At 38.2% G+C, this 19,044-nt stretch overlaps 1 long non-coding RNA gene across 1 annotated transcript in view; it reads left to right on the top strand.

The window, feature by feature from the left end:
* Positions 1-1,786: 1,786 nt before the first annotated feature.
* The window catches only part of LOC147913461 (uncharacterized), a 77,658-nt gene continuing 60,400 nt past the window's right edge, over positions 1,787-19,044 (top strand). The window contains exon 1 of the long non-coding RNA XR_015548678.1: positions 1,787-1,834. This is a non-coding gene — a long non-coding RNA (uncharacterized LOC147913461). The remainder of the gene's footprint in view (positions 1,835-19,044) is intronic.

The following is a 19,044-nucleotide window of genomic DNA, read 5'->3' as shown; positions in this document are numbered from 1 at the left end:
TTCCATTTTGAACGATAACCTTGCTGGGTAGAGTATTCTTGGCTGTAAGTTTTTTCCTTTTAGCACTTTAAATATATCATGCCATTCTCTTCTAGCCTGTAAGGTTTCTGCTGAGAAGTCAGCTGATAGCCTTATGGGGTTTCCTTTGTATGTAACTTGACATTCTCTTGCAGCTTTTAGGATTCTCTCTTTATCTTTAATTCTGGACATTTTGATTATGATGTGTCTTGGTGTGGGCCTCTTTGGGTTTATCTTGTTTGGGGCTCTCTGTGCCTCCTGTACCTGGATGTCTGTTTCCTTCCTTAGGTTAGGGAAGTTTTCATCTATTATTTCTTGAAATAGATTCTCTGCCCCCTTGTCTCGCTCTTCTCCTTCCGGGACACCTATAACACGGATGTTAGTGCGCTTGATGTTGTCCCAGAGGTCCCTTAGACTGTCCTCACTCTTTTTAATTCTTTTCTCTTTTACCTGTTCACCTTGGGTAATTTCTTCTAGTCTTTCTTCCAGCTCACAGATCCGTTCTTCTGTATCCTCTACTCTGCTTTTGAGTCCCTCTAATGAGTTTTTCATTTCCAGTATTGTATTCTTCATTTCTGATTGGTTCTTTTTATATCTTCCATTTCTTTGTTGACATTCTCACTGAGTCCATCTATTCTTCTCCCCAGATCAGTGAGCATCCTTAACACTCTTAGTTTGAACTCTCTGTCAGGTAGGTTGCTCATTTCTGTTTCACTAAGTTCCTTTTCTGGGGTTTTGTCCTGTTCCCTTACTTGGAATGTATTCTTTTGCCTCTTCATTTTGCCTCTTTCCCTGTGCTTGTGTCTACTTATTAGGTAGGTCAGCTACGTCTCCTGCTCTTGGATAGGTGACCTTATGTAAGTGATGGCTTAGGCAGGCTTCCAGTGTGCTTCCCTCAGTTCTCAATGTTCCAGGGGTGACCCCTATGTGGGCTACGTGTATCCTTCTGCTGTGGCCTGTTTGCTCTCCCTGTAGGCGCCCAGGGAGGCTGAGTTATGCTCCTGGCCAGCTGTTGTAATGCTCAGCTGCTTGTAGTTGTTGTGGGCCCTTCAGTCTCTTTATCAGCTGTGGGGAGCCCCAGCACAGTTGGCTGCAAGTTCTAATACCACATTTGTGTTGCAGTATTTCTTTTAAGTGAGTAGGCCCCCCCCCCCCCGTGGCAGGTTGTTAGGCTCAGGGCCTTACAATTGCTGTAAGCCTCTAGCCTATTAGGTCTCTTGTCAGCTCTCTGAGGATTGCAGCTGGGTGGGGCTGGCCTCAGGCACAGGAGCACCCAATTGTTTCAGGTTTTGGAAGGTGGAGCAAACCTCCTATGTGGGTCTCTGAGAAGTACAAGTCTTCTGTGGCTGAGAAGCCCTGCCGCCCAGAGGTCCACACACACAGTCAACACAGTCCTGCCCCGTGTGAGTGCCCCGACCTCCCCAAGTGGACCCAGTCTCTCCACGGCGGGAGCCCCACACACTCTGCCACCGCCCCACACTCTCCACCCGCTCCTTGTGCACACCCTGCCCCGCTCAAGTCAGCTCAGTTGCCAGGCTGCAGAGAATCCAGTCACCAATCTATGCAGGCCCACACGTTGCCTGAGGGCTTGTTGTTGGGTGGGGCTAGTCTCTAGGGTGGGCTGCCTGCCCTGGCTGAGCTGGATTAAATCGGTGCTCTAGCGGGTGGAGCAGACCCTGGGCTAGCAGGTCTCAGGGAGAACTCCAATGGCGTCTGTGTCAGCACGCTCACACCAGGCCACAACAATGGCCGCCGCCAATGTCCCAGTCCCTGGAGAGGTCTCACCCCTCACCGAGATGCACTCAGGGCCTATTAGGTGAGTCTCTTGTCACCGAAGCACTGTGCACCTTTCTTTCTGGTGATTTTAGGATGCTTTCTGGAACGGGTGAGTTTGTGCGCGGGCCCTTTAAGAGCCAGTTTTAGTTTCTTTGTGAACCGGGTTTTCTAGGGGTACTCCCCAATGCTTTAGTAGCAGGCAAAGTCAGATATTATGCTGCTGGTCTCAATTGTGCTGGGTCCACAAAATGCCCACAGCGGGGGCGCTCCCCGGCTCAGGGCCCCGCGCCTCCAGAGAGGCTGCGTACCTGTGAGCTGCTCCCGGCAGCCGTGGAGCTGGCGGCTTGTGAAGGCGGCGTTTTTCCTCTCCAGAAGGGAGTCTCTGCCTCTTCTACCCCAGTTAGGATTGTCCGTTGTTGCAGGAGTTCCTCTTATCCAGTTTTCAGTTCTGTCTCAGGGGTAATTTTTCCACGAGTAGTTGTAAATTGGCTGTGTCCACGGGAGGAGGTGAGTTCAGAGTCTGCCTACGCCGCCATCTTGACTCCGCCCCCCTGATTTTTAGATTTTGTCGTCAAATCTCTTAGTCCCATTCAAAACTGATAACAAATGTTGCGTTGACAAAGTCTATTGCAATTATAGATATTTGAAGTACCTATAATTCTTTGTGAAAATGAAAAACTGAGACTTATGAAATATACATTTATTCCTTCAAAACAGCATTTCTGAAATGTTTTCCTTCTATCATCTGACTTAAGTCAGTTCCTTAACTTGAGCTTTAGAATCAGTAGTTCTTATTCAGAGAACTCACTAGTATATTGTAGCACCAAAATAAGTGAATACACTGCGATAGTAACGTAGTTATGAATTAACCAATCAAAGTCAAAAAATGGAATTACACTCAGTTCAGAAGTTAGAATTGCAGATCTTACATGTGAACCAAACCTAAGCCTGGTCTAGATGGAAAAATTGATTAAAGCTCATCTAGTTCCCAGTATTTCTTATTTATTTCAAGCTATCTTTGTATATTCATGTTTGCTTTCCTGATTCTGAAGTGTGGAAGTGAGACTAATTGGAGGGAAACTACGATGAGTGAGCTATTATGATCAAAGATTTAAAACTAAGAATTGCATGAAAGGCCATGGAACTCCAGAGCCATTCTCAAACATGAAATGTGTTTCCAGGCCCATGAAAAAGGATACTTCAGCTTGATTTCAATATGTGGTATCTCTTTGTTATAAAGTAATTGCAAATCAATGCATTTCGAGTGTTAAGTTTTAAAAATATAACTTAGATCAAAATATAAAATTTATCCTCATTTAATTCTTTACCTTTAAGGATCTGAATTTCCCTTTATTCTATGCATACAGAAAAAAAGAATAAAACCAAAGCTCCCATTTTAAAAAACACCACCACAGTTTGGAATTTGGTTGTTCTCAAAGGGTAAAATTTCTGCCAAATGGATGACAAGCTGTTGTCAAGGCATAATGGCAAGCTCTGTGGGAGTATGCAAGGGATTAATGCATCACATTTTGAGCTCTCATACTCTTTGAAACAGAAAGAATCTAAATTCCAAAACTTTTACTAATGTTTCTCAATAATTGTAGCATTTATTCATAGATATCCAACATAAGTTTGTAACATTAACCCTAGAAATAAAAATAACTTTTTAAAGAAATATTAAAATTATTTTCAATGCCTTTTTACCTTATTACTTTTTTGGAAATCTAAAATAACTCAATATGTCAAAGAAATGAAAAATATTTATCTTACAGATAATAATACAGATTAATAAAATATGTTTCCAAATATTAAGATACTAGAAAGAGTAGGAACCAAAACTTACTGAGCAGACTGTGACCAATGATTCTTCATTTGACCAAACTTTAGTCAGGCTCCTGAACCTTCTCCTAGGCCCATCTTTGCACTTCCTTGTAAAATCCCATTTTAGCAAGAACCCTGCTAGATCACTTTAGCAAGGATCCTCCATCCTCCATATCCATTCCCCATCGATAGCTCATCAGATTTCTTATCCTCCACCACGCCCAGGTGTCTCGATCACCCGGGCCTGTCTTCAGCAAAGATCCTGTCAGTTCAGTTTAGCTAAAATCTCCCTTACCCCTGATGTTTCTTCTTAGTAATTTTCCATCCTCTTACCCCAACCCTGCTCTCAGGCTATAAATTCCCACTTGCCGATACTGTATTCTGAATTGATCCCAGTTCTACAGTGGGATCTCTTTTCCTCTATTGCAATAGTTCTGAATAAAATCTGTTTTTACCACTTTAACTACCATTCAGCTTTGGTTTTTCTTTGACACCAAGGATTGTCAGCTCCTTTTGCATACTTTCACTGTTGAATCCTTACAGCAGCCACTAAGTATGTTTTATTATTCTCATTCCAAGTTTAGAAACTGAAAGGTAGAGAAATTATGATTTATTGAAGATCAAGTAACTGCTTAGTGGTGGAGACAGAAGTCAAGCCCAGGGTTTTTGTGGATTTTTTAACATCCTACTTTATTCCAAAAGTTGTGTCATTGGTAATTTTTACCTAGTGTTTCAAATTTTTTCCCAAATATAGAAAACACAAGAGCAGTTAAGTTAAACAGGCAGTTTTTACAACATGGGAAATGTAAATAGCTCCTTGTTCTAAGATATAGTAAATTTATCTTAGCATCAACACATTTTGGAAAGAAGCCATCATTATATACAAGGGAGTTCCCAGAACTGAGCCAAAACAGAACACTTGAAAATAGGATCATATGAACCTTTCATTTTACATTCTCTGGGGAAGTAGATGAAGAATCTTCATCCCACATTAATGCTCCCTGCTGATCAGCCCATCTTTGGGAAGAGTCATGCTGCATTCCTGGAATGTTTGAGGTCACTGTGAGATATTGGCTACATTCTCATCCACACCCATCATTAGAGAAAATAGTGTTCAAATTCAGCTAGCTGGTGATTACAAACTAACCCTTTATAACAGAGCTCCCATCCATTCTTGAACTTACAAAATAGCCTTCAAAGCAACTTCATAGAAACAGCCTACCACTGATTTCTAAGGAAATTCATCTTATTTTGTTGTTGATAATGATGATTTATTGTCTATTAACTTTACAATAGCCAGGTAACATGATTTAAGAAATTATTTGAATCCCAGGCTTAAGAGTGAAGCATTTTACCTCCAGTCTGAGGAGGAGGGTGTGCTTTGGATATGAAAGCATAGCAGTGCAAAGTACACATACTTACATAACTCAGGCTGCTCATATACGTCTTTCTGGTTTGTTGGGATTCGTATTTGAGAAATTAAGAGAACTCATTCCATGCACTTTATTAATTAGGGACAGTAAGTGAAATATCACATTTGAGCTGTTTGTCTCCTTAAACGTATCGTTCCTATCTCATATTCAAATAGAACTGATAAGGGACTTGAGCCATGGCCAGTATAGGGGAGGAAAAAGAATCTTCCTCTATCCTCTTAGGTTCTGTGGCTGGGCCTGAGAATTAAGTGGACATAAGACAGATTAATAGGAGAAAAATATACAAATTTTATTTAATATTTTTGTGTGCACACAGGAGCCTTCATAGGAAAAATGAAGACTTGGAAAAGCAATTAAGACTGAGAGTATATATCCTTTTTTAAAAAAAGAATGATAAATTTGTGGAGAAATGACAAGACAAAGGAAAACAGCTTAAGCTCTTAGGGAAGGCAAATTTTGGGAAAGTGACTAGGAAATAGACGGGGGAAACTAATGGAAGATTAGGGTTATTTTAGTAGATTTGTTTGTACAGGCCCATTTTGGCATTGCCTCCTAGTCTCCAGTGATAAGAATGTTCCTCTCTTCCTGGTACAGGGAGGACACCTTTTTCATGGGAAATATTATGACCTGCTTTTCAGTAGAAAGGGAGAGGTTAGAGAGCCCTTCCTGCATTTACTCTTCCTCAAGTGCCTTCAACTCAAAATAACTAATATGCCAAAGAGGCATACTTTGGGGTGGCATGTTCTGAACACCTTCACCATCATTAGCAACAGAGGAAATGTGTACTTTTAGCCATTGGGATCTCAGGAAATACAACACTTGAAGGAATTCTGCTAAGATTCCATTTAACTCATGCTCACCATCAAGTAACATAGATGTCACTAAAAGAAAAGCTGGCAAGAGGCGTTAACTTCCAATTTTACAGTAGTTTTTGCTCTAATAATTGACCGCCTTAGAGTCCAAGAGTTCAAACAAGTGAACTACAGTGCATACAACTGACAAAGGAAAACTTTCCAGAGAGGACACATGTCCAAAATCCAAAAGAAGAAAAAGAGTTTGCTTTCACAACATGATTCCCAACACTCATATTAACTGTTTTACACCACAGATCTCAATTTTCTGAATTAACTAGGCAATTGCCATATTCTAGAACCATTTGCTGGCTGACTTGAGAGCATGTGAGTAACTCCTTCCAAGGAAGGGGTAAACTGATGTGAAAAGCTTGGCTCTATCACACCCACCCTAGGACCACCAGTACAGAGAACTATTGAGCGTCTATTTGGTCAAAGGTCCAGTGAGGAAACGCAAAGATGACACAGATGCTCTGGAGAAATACATTTCATATGGGAAAAGGAGCACAATTGGAAGTATAAATATGGTAAATGCTGTAATGAGTACAGTTGGGGTTTTATATTGATTCTAAAAAGCAGGATTGGGGAAGACATATGGAGGAAGTCCTATACCCTGAAGTCTTCCTGAATCCCAGTTCCAAACTCAGACCACAAATGTGAACCTTCAGTAGCTGCCAATACATGTAATTTGCTACATGATAAATGCAAAGTTCTTTTTTCCCCTGGTGGTATTTCATTTTAGAATTGCCAGGAATCCATTTTAAGGAAAAGAAGTTCAATGGGCACCTAAGGCATATGAATACTTAATAGAATGCTCTAAAGAAAACATTATTAAATGAGTTGTTCACAGAATATGCTATACAATGATGAAAAAATACAGCCAAGAAAATAGCTAGAGTCACCTGACTCTAGCTGCTCACCTGACATTTGAATCAAATACAGATGTTTTATACTCAACAAACTCAAATGTGAAGAAAGCCTGAAGCTCAGAATTAAGATAATTGTCTTGTCTGATAGTTGATTCATATAAACATTACTGGGAATTATCTGCCTGAGCATCTTTTAAGGAAGCACTTGACCAACAGGAGTTTCATGAGTTAAAGGATGTCAGAAAATTCTTTTCACATCACAGTACCCTTAGAAAAACAGGTATTTTCCCCCTCACCACTTATACCTCCATTTTAATAGAGATTTAGCAAATAAAAATTATGAATAAACTTTTAGCATGTTGTTTTTCTAAACCTCTAAGCCTTCAATTGACCCTGTTAGGGTTAGTGTGAAGACGCATCCATATGACCATCCAAGGTCAGGCCATGGCCCACCATCTGTCCATGAGAAATGGACTGGGAGGTTGTCCATCACTGATCAGGCATGTCTGGGCACTAAGAGCAGAAATAAGCCACCTTCTGAATCAAAGCAGTTTAGGTTGGACACAGGAAATCATTTTCACATTAACATATAATAGGTCATCCACAGGGGGCCATTTTGAATAGAAATTGCCGTTTCCTGATCCTGTAGTGCTCATTACAGACTCTGCAGGGTGATTTCCATTAAATCAGCCATGTGTTTGACTTCATCTTAGGGCCTTGAAGCTCATTTCTGTCTTTTGCTACAGAGAGATCCTGGAACCTCTCTGCTTTGTAAGAGAAAGAGCTTCATATAAATTAACCAGATTCAAAGAAGTCTGGTGTATATTCTAGATTGTAACTTAGTAAACTTTAACAAGGGCTATGTACCAACACTTCAGGAAATTCCCCAAACACACATCCATACATATATATACAGTCTCTTAGCTTTCTCAGAAATCTCATTTTCCTCAAGAATCATGGCATTTCTCTTTATTACAATATCTACTTTGTATTCAAGTTTTACCTCTCCCTTGAGGACCATATTTCAACACGTCAACAATATTTGGGCCTCCTTGAAATTTACCACAGTAGAAAATAAGAAAGAAAGAGAAAAAGTAGAGTTGGGAGTATGAGGTGGTGACCTAGAATCACTCACAAGGTAAGGGACTTGATCAACTCACATTGTGCGATCAAATTCATGTCTGAGCCCACTTAAAGTTGACTGCACTTAGGTATGTGTAGAAGATTCAAAATCATAACTGCTGAGACTCTACTTGACATTCACACACATTGGAAAATAGATAAGATATACTTGTCTCCTTACGTGCTGGTCTGAGATCAACATGAAGCATTAACAAAGAGTGTCTGCTGTGTTGTTTGAATCCAACTTGTCCCATGTGACCTTTCTCTCATCCCTGGCTGACACAACCATCTTGGTTCTACAGCCTTAATCTGATGTTCTCAAACTTACTATCTTTCTTTTGGCTATCTCTACCAATGTAGGCCAACAGTGGTTGTTGCGGCTGGGGTTTTATTGTGCATCATATCTCCCAGTCTCCCAACATGAATGTCTACCCACCTGTATCTCATCCTTGCCTCTGTTGTATGTGGCCCTACAAGATGACAAAGGCTGGATTCAATAAGTCCATGAGAATACGGACTAGAGTTTATGAGGCCTTCATTTATCATATTTCCTACTCACTAACAGTGTGCCACTGGTACTTAAACACATTTGGCTTCACTTAACTCAGTCATGGAACAGACAAAAACATCATTCTAGATGATTAGGAAGGGCAGATGAGAAAAGCTTTATCTGCTCACAAATGAGAAGATTTGATTTGAGACAATAGCAGAACACTAGGGTTCTGTGAATAACAATGGAAATGATACTCGTCCTATTTCCTCTGGAGAAGACATATGGGCAGGATGGGATGATACCAATACTCACTAAAATCCAAGAAAGGCATTTTTCAGGAAAAAGGGCCTTAGCTATCTTCTCAGATTAAATATCAAGTCTTGGTACCTTCCTATGTATCCCAGCTAGCAAACTTTCTTCCAGGCAAAAATGTACCAGGAAAGGAAATTGCTAGAGGAGCCAAACTTAAGAAAGAAAATGGTAGTTTTTAAAAAGAGATTGTATTTACTCCAAGAGACCTTAATTCAGAATCATTCTTTTGAATCAGTCACCCTTATTTACACGATACTAATTTAACCGCTGACAAATTATCTTGATTTTACTTTTTCTATGTTCCATGTTGGGAAGAAAGTGAATTTCTAATACTACTCTTATGAACCTCAAACTTAGTCTGTTGGTAAATTTTAATTAAAGAAATACCTGATTCACATCCACTGTCTCCCTCCTCTAATTTCCCATTCCCACTTTTACATCATTAATTTGTCTTTGTTGGCTTCCAGAAGGGTTTAGCATTCCCTTACGTTCATCAGTATTTTGTCCAGATGAGAGAACAGGGCATGGAGGAAGAGGCTTTATTTGTGAACTTCTTGTTCTCTCTTGAATCACCAAAGCTCTTTCTACTGATGTCTTTGGGAGAAAAAATATTCTAAGTATAAAGAAGAATCTGAGCACAGCTATGCTCTTTGATTGGTAGAGCTTATTTGCAAGAGGAGTTCACGAGACTCAGATTAGAGCCTTCAAATAGAATAAGTCAAGTGTAAATTATCATAGCAGATACTCCCCCAAATTTTATGCAACTATTGGTGTCATTCTAGAGATTCCCATTATTTGTGACCGGAAACCCAGTTGATTGACTCATCCTGTGATAAATACTCAGGCATTTTTCAGATGACATTGAGGAGGCTTGTGTTCACAAACAGAGGGATCCATGGATTTAAACCAATATCAGATAAACTATGTTACAGATGACAAAAAAAAAAAGCAGTAGTCCTGTGATAACCCATTCTTCCCAGCATATTTCTCATGTAAATTGCCTTTTATTTCAGACAAAACCCATTCTCCTCTTTGTTTTTGCACACCAATATGTAACATAATATGATAATAATAATAACTCCCATTTTCTGAATGCCTACTGTGTGCCAGATGCTCAGTGCTTGTCTCTTTTTGCTTTTACATCCGTTTGGCCAGGAAAGCATTATTATTCCTATTTTACAGATGAGAAACCTAAAGGTCAGAGAGGTTAAAAGACTTGCTTAATGTCTCAGAAGTCATAAGGAATGGAGATGGGATTTGAATCCAAGTCTGAATCCAAATCCCTTATTTCTTCCCCTATTCTAGACTTTCTTTCCACATCATGTTTCCTGGTATATAATAGAAACCAATGTGCAAAATACCAAGGTCAAAATTTTTCCAAATAAATCATTAATTTCAGCAAACATTTATTTCTCAGGTATTGCTCAGCTAGCTTTACTGACCGTCTGTATATATGTGGTCAAATGGAAGGTGTTTCTCCCACCCACCTCTTTCCCTATTCCCCACTCTCACCTTTCACTGATATGCTGAAGCAAATCCTGATGATGGTAAAGGCCAAAAATTTAAGCAAGAGTTTCTATAATTAGTTCCCATTTATTCATTCTGTGACATTTCCTTGAGCCCCAAGACAGTTCTGCCCTTTCTGAAGGAATAAACCTTTCCAAATAATTTAATTTGATTTTTTTTTTAATATTTGCATGCCACCAGCTTGATATATGTTCACACATAACCCATCCGATGTTTTGGGAAAAATGCTTGTATCTCCCCCTTTCTATTCCATTGGTAGCATTGGTGAATAATTTCTGTTGTTAACAGAGTCAAATGAAATATTTTAGGGAAGTACAAACACACAATAATCTATCTGGAATGACCATGATAACTGTGGGAATTGTAATCTGGCATGTTTCTAAAGGAAAAGCTCCATACTAAAATCTTCAGATAGTTTTTCCACCTTTCCCATTCCCGCGGATTCTATGGCAAATTTTCCGTTAATATTCTGTGTTTGGGATTAAAATTCATCGAAGCAGTAAGATAATAAGGGAACAGCATACGTTTCCTAGGCAGAAGATTTCTTAACACTCATTTATCAAAAATTTAACATATCCGAGCTCAATGATAATATTGGAGCTGCAAATATGATTAAGAACAAACTAAAAAAAGAACATATGTTGAATCATTTGGGATGGGTTAAATAAACAATGGTATATTTACTTGATGGAATAGTATGCAGACATTAAAACCAATGGTTTCAAAGACATGAAATTATGGGGAACAATTTGATATTATGTTAAGATGGGGTGGAGCAGAAGGCACTTATACGTATAGTAAGATTACTGAGTTATTTAAAAATATATATATATACAGCTCTAGGGGCTGGCCCAGTGGTGTAGTGGTTAAATTTGTGCACTCTGCTTCGGTGGCCCAGGGTTTGAAGGTTCAAATCTTGGGCACAGACCTACGCACCACTCATCAAGCCATGCTGTGGCAGGCGTCCCACATACAAAATAGAGGAAGATAGGAACAGATGTTAGCTCAGGGCCAATCTTCCTCACCAAAAAAGAAAAAAAAACACAGCTCTACACTGGAAAAATTTACAATGTGATAAACCAAAACAATAATGGATTTTTTTCTAAGTAATGAAATGATAGGCAATTTTGTTACTTTTCTTCTATATTTGTCAACTTTATGAAAACATTACAAGCAAAGAATGATAGATCCTATGGAGGCATGGACAAAATGCTTAGCAAGAGCATGGGCTAGAGGCACTAATCCTGCCTAAGGAAGTTAGTGAGAGATCACAAGAGTGTTGAGCTGGTATTTAAGGAGAGGTTGGTCAGGCAAAGGAGGAGGAAAGGACGTTCCAGGCATAGAATAGTAAAAGTACCTGGTGTTCTCAGGAGCAATGGGAGTGTGTCCTGTATTTGGCCTAAGCACATCACGACTAAAATGTCTGAAACATTATTATGTCATAATCAAGGCAAGTCTCTCCACAGGTGGACCTTAAATAAGCAAATAAGAATTTAAGAACAAAAAGAACTGCACGAGACACTACAATGTATGAAACTGATTTCAGGTAATTTTGACAATTTTATTGTGCTTCAATAGCTGTAATCTCCTCTCACCCTCCTACTTGGGATATTATAGGGTTTCTTATCCTTAGTCCTGTGCAACTTTCAGTAATTGTAAAGAAAGGGAGCCACAATATGAGGAAGGAGAGAGATAGGTGAAGCTAGATGATATTCTGTCCTCCAGTCAATTAAGAGCCAGCAAAGGCTCTTTATAAGCCCAGAAATAAACCCACATGTGTACAGTCAACTGATCTTCAGCAAGGTAGCCAAGAATACACAATAAGGAAAGGATAGTCTCCAACTCCAAAGGATAGTTGAAAAAACTGGATGTGCATGTACAAAAGAATGAAATTGGACCCTGATACCATGTACAAAAGTCAAGTCAAAATGGATTAAAAACTTAAATGTAAGAACTGAAACTATAAAACTCCTAGAAGAAAACTGAGAGGAAAAAAATTGATGTCGGTCTTGGTAATGATTTCTTGGACATGACACCAAAAGCACAGGCAACAAAGGCAAAAATAGATAAGTGGGACTACATCAAACTAAAAATCTACACAGCAGAGGAAACAATCAACGAAATGAAAAGGCAACCTATGGAATGGGAGAAAATATTTGCACACCCTATATCTGATAAAGGGTTAATAATAAAAATATATGAGAAACCTTTTCAACTCAATAGCAAAAAAACCCCAAATAACTCCATTAAAAATGGTCAAAGGACTTGAATAGACATTTCTCCAAAAGAGACATATGAATAGCCAACAAGTACATGAAAAGGTCCTCAATATCTCTAATCATCAGGGAAATGCAAATCAAAATGACAATGTGATATCCGTTAGGATGGCTATTATTTAAAAAAAAAAAAGATGTGTCGGGAAAGATGTGGAGAAATTGGAACTCTTTTACACTATTGGTGAGAATGTAAAATGGTGCAGCCACTATGGAAAAACAATATAAAGATTCCTCAAAAAATTAAAATAGAACTACCATATGATCCAGCAATCCCACCTCTGGGAATTTATCCAAAAAAATTGAAATCAGGATCTTGAAGAGATACCTGCACTCCCATGTTCATTGCAGCAATTATTCACAATAGCCAAGATTTGGAAACAACCTAAATGTCCATCACAGGTGAATGGATAAAGAAAATGTGGTATATACATACAATGGAATATTATTCAGCCTTTAAAAAGAAGGAAATCCTGCCATATGCAACAACATGGATGAACCTGGAGGACACCATACTAAGTGATATGTCAGTCACAGAAGGACAAATACTGCATGATTCCACTTATATGAGATATCTAAAATAGTTAAATCATAGAAGCAGAGAATAGAATGGTGGTTGCCAGGGTTTGGGGGGAGGAGGAAATGGGGAGTTGTGGTTCAACGGGTATAAAATTTTAGTTACATGAGATGATTAAGTTCTAGAGATCTGCTGTGCAACATAGTGCCTATAGTTAACGATACCGTATTATACACTTAAAATTTTAAGAGGGTAGATCCTTGTTTTCTTACCACAATTAAAAAAAAAGAGAGACAGCCAGCTGAGGCTCTTTATGAGAAGGGAGTGACAGGAGCAGATTTATTTCTAAAGGACGATCGTTCTTGTAGCTGTGAAGGATGATCTGGATCAGGAGAGATGCTGGAGGCAGGAAGGCCAGAGAGAGAGCTGTAGAATGGTTCTGGGGAACAAGGTGGAGAAGAGAGGCAATCATTGTAAAAAATTGCCAAATTAAAAATTGCCTCTGTTAAATTACTCCCCAATGCTATGATCTGGGATAAGCCTCTTCACCTCCATTTCTTCACCTGTAAATTGAGAGTGATGGGCCTTCTTCAAAACACCACTGTGAAAATTAATATATGAGAAAGTATTTTATAAGGTGCTAAACCCTATAAAATGACAAAGTTTTAGTAGCTGCATTGTTATCAGTAGAGGGAATACTAGTATCATTACGTTGCACCATCCTAACCAGGCATATATTTTGAAAATATATACTGAAGGCAGACAACATAAACAGGTGAGAATTTCTGCATATAATAAGAAAGTTTCTAAGAAACAATTACGGTGTAGTAGTCACATGAATGCATTTTATAATGGAAGACTTTAGTACTTGTCTAAAATCAAATACGAAGATTAATATTTTTCATTTGAAAATATGCAGTAAAAAAAAATCACTGACTTCTATCATCTACTTTTGTGATATTGGAAAAACACCAAATAAAATGTTTATTTTCAAAAATGTACATTTTATCTGGCTAACACTAGTGTTAGTACAGCTTGAATGTGTGGGATGTTTCCATCTTTTCCCAAGTCTACTTATTTTTTTCACTTGAAATTTCTTCTTAATAATCCTTAGAATGAAAGAGAAGAAACATTCTTTTTTTTTGCAAACTTTTTTTCTCAATCTTGAATAATATTTGGATCCAATTAAAAAAACGCTTAGACTAAAATAATTTAGATATAATGTTAAATACAAATAAAAACTAAGAATACTCTATAGTTATAACATATGTACAACCATAAACCAAACAAATTTTCAAGTTAAGTACGGCCAAACAAAAAATTTTAAATATTCAAATTAATAATTAATAATGCCAGGTGATATTGCTTTTAATAGAAACATGCAGCCTTAGATCTAGTTCTAGATTTGATCTGTTTCTGTACTTTTACATAAATCCCACAAATGGAAGAACCGCTTATTAGGGGCCGGCCTGGTGGCATAGCAGTTAAGTGTGCAAGCCCCGCTGCTGGCGGCCCAGGTTCGGATCCCGGGTGCTTACTGATGTACCGCTTGTCAGGCCATGCTGTGGCGGCGTCCCACATAAAGTGGAGGAAGATCCGCACGGATGTTAGCTCAGGGCCAGTCTTCCTCAGCAAAAAGAAGAGGATTGGCATGGATGTTAGCTCAGGGCTGATATTCCTCACACACACACAAAAAGAACCGCTTATTAACATATGTATATTATATGAAGCAGAACAGTTTCAAACCTTTCCTAGCTCAGAATAATGACAATTTACCCAACAAGCAATCTTCAAGCACCAATCTAACACATAAAAAATGAATAAAGTTGTAGTGTTTACTTAAAGTTCAGGTCAGCCTTGTGGCTTTGTTGAAATCGACATTAAATATTTTTCTATTTTATTGATTACTAAAATTGAAAGCAGTAAATTTCTTCATTGCACGTTTAGTGCCCCACTTACCGTTGCTGAATTATTGCAGGTCAGTATTAGAAACATTTGCATAAAGCAGCCATTTGCCACATGAATGTGGTGCGGATGTACCAACTGACTGAAGACTTGTCTATTTCAAGTGCTTTAAATACTTCTCTGGATAGCGATGTAGCTTCCACTTTGCACAAACACACTATCACACCCCAGTATAGACTTGGGCAGATGTGACTAGGTGTTCCAATAGAAGATGGACATCTAGATGGTGCAGAATTCGTGGGAAGCAGTTTAAGATCCTTAAGACACCATTTGCTGACCTCAATCTGAGATATTGTGGTCTCAAGTCAATTGCAATCTGTGCTTCTTTATGAGAAAAATATATGTAGTTCCAAACTATAGTTCCCTTTTACTCCAAGATTAAAGTTATGGCTAAGACAACAGAAAAATGGAGTGATTGAGATTTATTTCTTTAGGAAAAGAGAACACAGTTAACTAACCTAGACTTAACTAGAGTAAGAGATAATTGCTGATGAGCAGACAATACGCAATTTATATAATAGAGAGAAAACTGACGTGGTCTGTTGCTAGGACAACAACATTTTTTGGGGTCGAGGCAGGAAAGAAGCTGTAAGGAGGTTAATGGAGAGGTTGAAAAAGTATACACACGTATATTTTAACTCTCCTTGTTTGTTTGGAGCCAAACAATTTGTTGGGGAAAAGACTATAGAAAAAGAAAAACAAAAAATAAACTGACCAGAGAATAAGTCAACCCCTGCGAATTATCTCACAATTTACACGGAATAATGCAGGCACATAGAGACACGTTCCCTTTAGAATACATCCCAATGAAAACTTAATATCCAAAGTCTTTGAGAAAGCTATGTGTTTATACTGCCACAAAAGTGACAGCAGCCATGCCACCATTAATCACCTATGTTTACCATCTGAGTTCTAACAGCCTTTGAAAAATAGCTCATTAACGAGCAGGCACTCTTTTTAGAACCACCTTTGATCCAAGTGATTTTACTGACTGGGGAAATGGTACCACTCAGCAAATGAGCTAGGGCTCCTCATATCACGCTTGTTTTTTAAATCACTTATTTTCAATACAAGATTATTATTTTGGAGTTGTACATTTTCCCAGTGATTAAGTCACTCAGTCAAGGACTAAGATATATGACATTTATACTTCTGTAAATTTGCTATTTTTTTAAGATCTCATCTCTTGGATTTTTAAAAATCAATGTAAAAAATATCAACTCTCATGCGGTGAGAGTTGAGGTGATTATTTTCCCAATGTGTCTTCTAATTTTACTTGTAATTTTTTGAATAATGACTTTTTGGTAGTAGTATCTTTTTCTTTTTATGTTAGAAAGCCATTCAAATCCAGATATCGGGAAAATAATTACTGAAACTTTCTTACTCTAAAGTTTTGTTTTAACTTTAAGTCTTTAATTCATCTGAATTTTCAGTTGTGTGAGGTGCAGATCCACATCCTGTTTTAACATCTCTCTCTTCCTTCTTGGAACTTTTTGACATCCAAGTCCTCTATTTTTCCACAGAGCTCACAGCTGGCTTCTGGCTTTTTTCAGCCAATAATGATATCAACTCTTTGAGCTTTAACTTTCAACAGGCGATGCTGGAAAACCAAAATCCTTTCAGATCCAAAGGACTGGGTATATTCAAAAAAGGATTTATTTAAATTACAAACGATAATTAAACGTCTTTATATTTTTGGGCTGGAGTGCCTACCTAGAAATCCTAGTTCTCAGCCAACTTGTCAAGAAGTTATTTTCTTTTCTTGTATGGACTCTTTCTAAAATATATTTTTAAAACTCGTACGTGTAACATGTTAGCATTTGGAGCCTACTCACAGCCTTAACTCTGATTTAGACAATGTCAAACATCAGGCATTTTAAATGTTAAAAGCATTAGAAGTGACCCACCCAAGTAGAAAATGGGACAATCTAATAATTTGCTTATTTCAATGCATTCTTGAAATCTACCACTTCGGTCAAGATCTGCAGATAGACTGTTGGCTAAAAGTACTCCCTTATTTCTACTTTCCTCACTCTGTGTGTGTTTGTGTGTGTGTGTGTGTGTGTGTGTGTGTGTGAAAGAGAAAGAGAGATAAGGCGCCTGTTCAACTTTATCCATTGGACCAGGTATTTGATTAAATCTGGGAGCCCTTTACCTAAATACTATTAAAGCACAATGCAATGGACTCAAACTATCATGAGATCTTTTTTTTTTTTTTTTTTTTGTGAGGAAGTTCAGCCCTGAGCTAACATCCATGCTTAATCCTCCTCTTTTTGCTGAGGAAGACCAGCTCTGAGCTAACATCTATTGCCCATCCTCCTCCTTTTTTTCCCCCAAAGCCCAGTAGATAGTTGTATGTCATAGTTGCACATGCTTCTATTGCTGTATGTGGGACGCGGCCTCAGCATGGCCGGAGAAGCGGTGCGTTGGTGCGCGCCCGGGATCCGAACCTGGGCCGCCAGTAGTGGAGTGCCCGCACTTAACCGTTAAGCCACGGGGCCGGCACGTATCATGAGATCTTTGAAATGGACTCTTTTCCTAAAAATCTGGACTTCCAAAGGGCAGGGTAGAGTTCGAGAATATTGCAGCACTTTTTTTCCTGTGTTTAAACAACACATGACTAGAAAGTGAAGTGACTACAGAACAAATGGATTTGAACACCATCTAGCCTTAAAGGTAAATTTCTAGGCATTGATATGTAGCATGTCCAAGAAGTATGAATAATGGCAACTAAAAAAACTCTGTTTCAGAGTCTGTGTTCCTTGACCTAAATTAAGGTTTCAGATAAATAGTCATTTTATTTGAAAAATCAAGTAGAAATCAAATGGAAAAAATTACAAAAATAAGAAAAACTGCCCGTACTCAGTTGCAACTGTGTACTAATTCTACAGAATGTATGGGTGACAGAATTTGCAGTCAAAATGTGTTTAATTTCATCTACTGTATGTGGAAAACTGTCCTGAGTATAACTGACCAGAACTATAATCATGACCAATTCAACTAAATGACATTCTGTTAAAATGAAATATTGGAGCAAAAACAACAAAAAATAGATAAATTGGATTGCATCAAAATTAAAAACTTTTGTTCATTAAGGGATACTATAAACACAGTGAAAAAGCAACCCTTGGAATTGGAGAAAATACCTGCAAATCACACATCTGATAAGGGTTAATATCCAGAAAATATAAAGAAAACTCAAGAACAACCAACCTAATTTTTTAAAAAATGGGCAAAAGACTTGAATCTACATTTCTCAAAAGAAGATACACAAACTCTCAAAAAGCACATGGAAAGATGCTCAACATCACTAATTATTAGGGAAATGCAAATCAAAACCACAATAAGATACCACTTCACACGGATTAGGATAGTTATTATAAAAAGAAAAAGAACAGAAAATAACAAGTGTTGGTGAGGATATGGGGAAATTGGGGAGCCCTTGTGCATTGCTGATGGGAATGTAGAATGATGCAGATGCTGTGGAAAATAGTATGGTGGTTCCTCCAAATATTAAACATAGGATTACCATATGATCCAGAATTCCATTTCCCAGTATACAGTCAGCCCTTCGTATCCACAGGATTCACATTTGCAGATTCAACCAACCACGGATCGAAGGATTGGTTGAATCCTCAGATGCAAAATCTGCAGATACGCGAGTGACTGCATTCTTTGTACTACACCATTTTATGTAAGGGGCTTGAGCATCCCTGGATTTTGGTATCCGCAGAAGTTCTTGGAACAAATCCCCCATGGATACTAGGGACGACTGTATACCCAAAAGAAATGAAAGCAAAATTTGAACAGATATTTGTATACCCACATTCATAACAGCATTATTCACAACAGCCAAAATGTGAAAGCAATCCAAGTGCCTATTGACAGATGAGTGAAGAGACAAAATGTGGTATATATATATATACAATGGAATATTATTCAACATTAAAAAGGAAGGAAATTCTGATGCATGCTACAACATGGAAGAGGACAATAGGAAGAGGACAATAATACTGGTGATAACATTTATTAAATTAATATGAATAAGAGAGAATTACTCTAGAAAT

The sequence above is a fragment of the Ceratotherium simum genome, chromosome 27 (assembly GCF_057802395.1).
Source record: "Ceratotherium simum simum isolate JZ-2026a chromosome 27, ASM5780239v1, whole genome shotgun sequence".
NCBI lineage: Eukaryota > Metazoa > Chordata > Mammalia > Perissodactyla > Rhinocerotidae > Ceratotherium > Ceratotherium simum.
The sequence above is the reverse complement of the archived record's forward strand: the minus strand, read 5'-3'. Positions and strand labels throughout refer to the sequence as shown.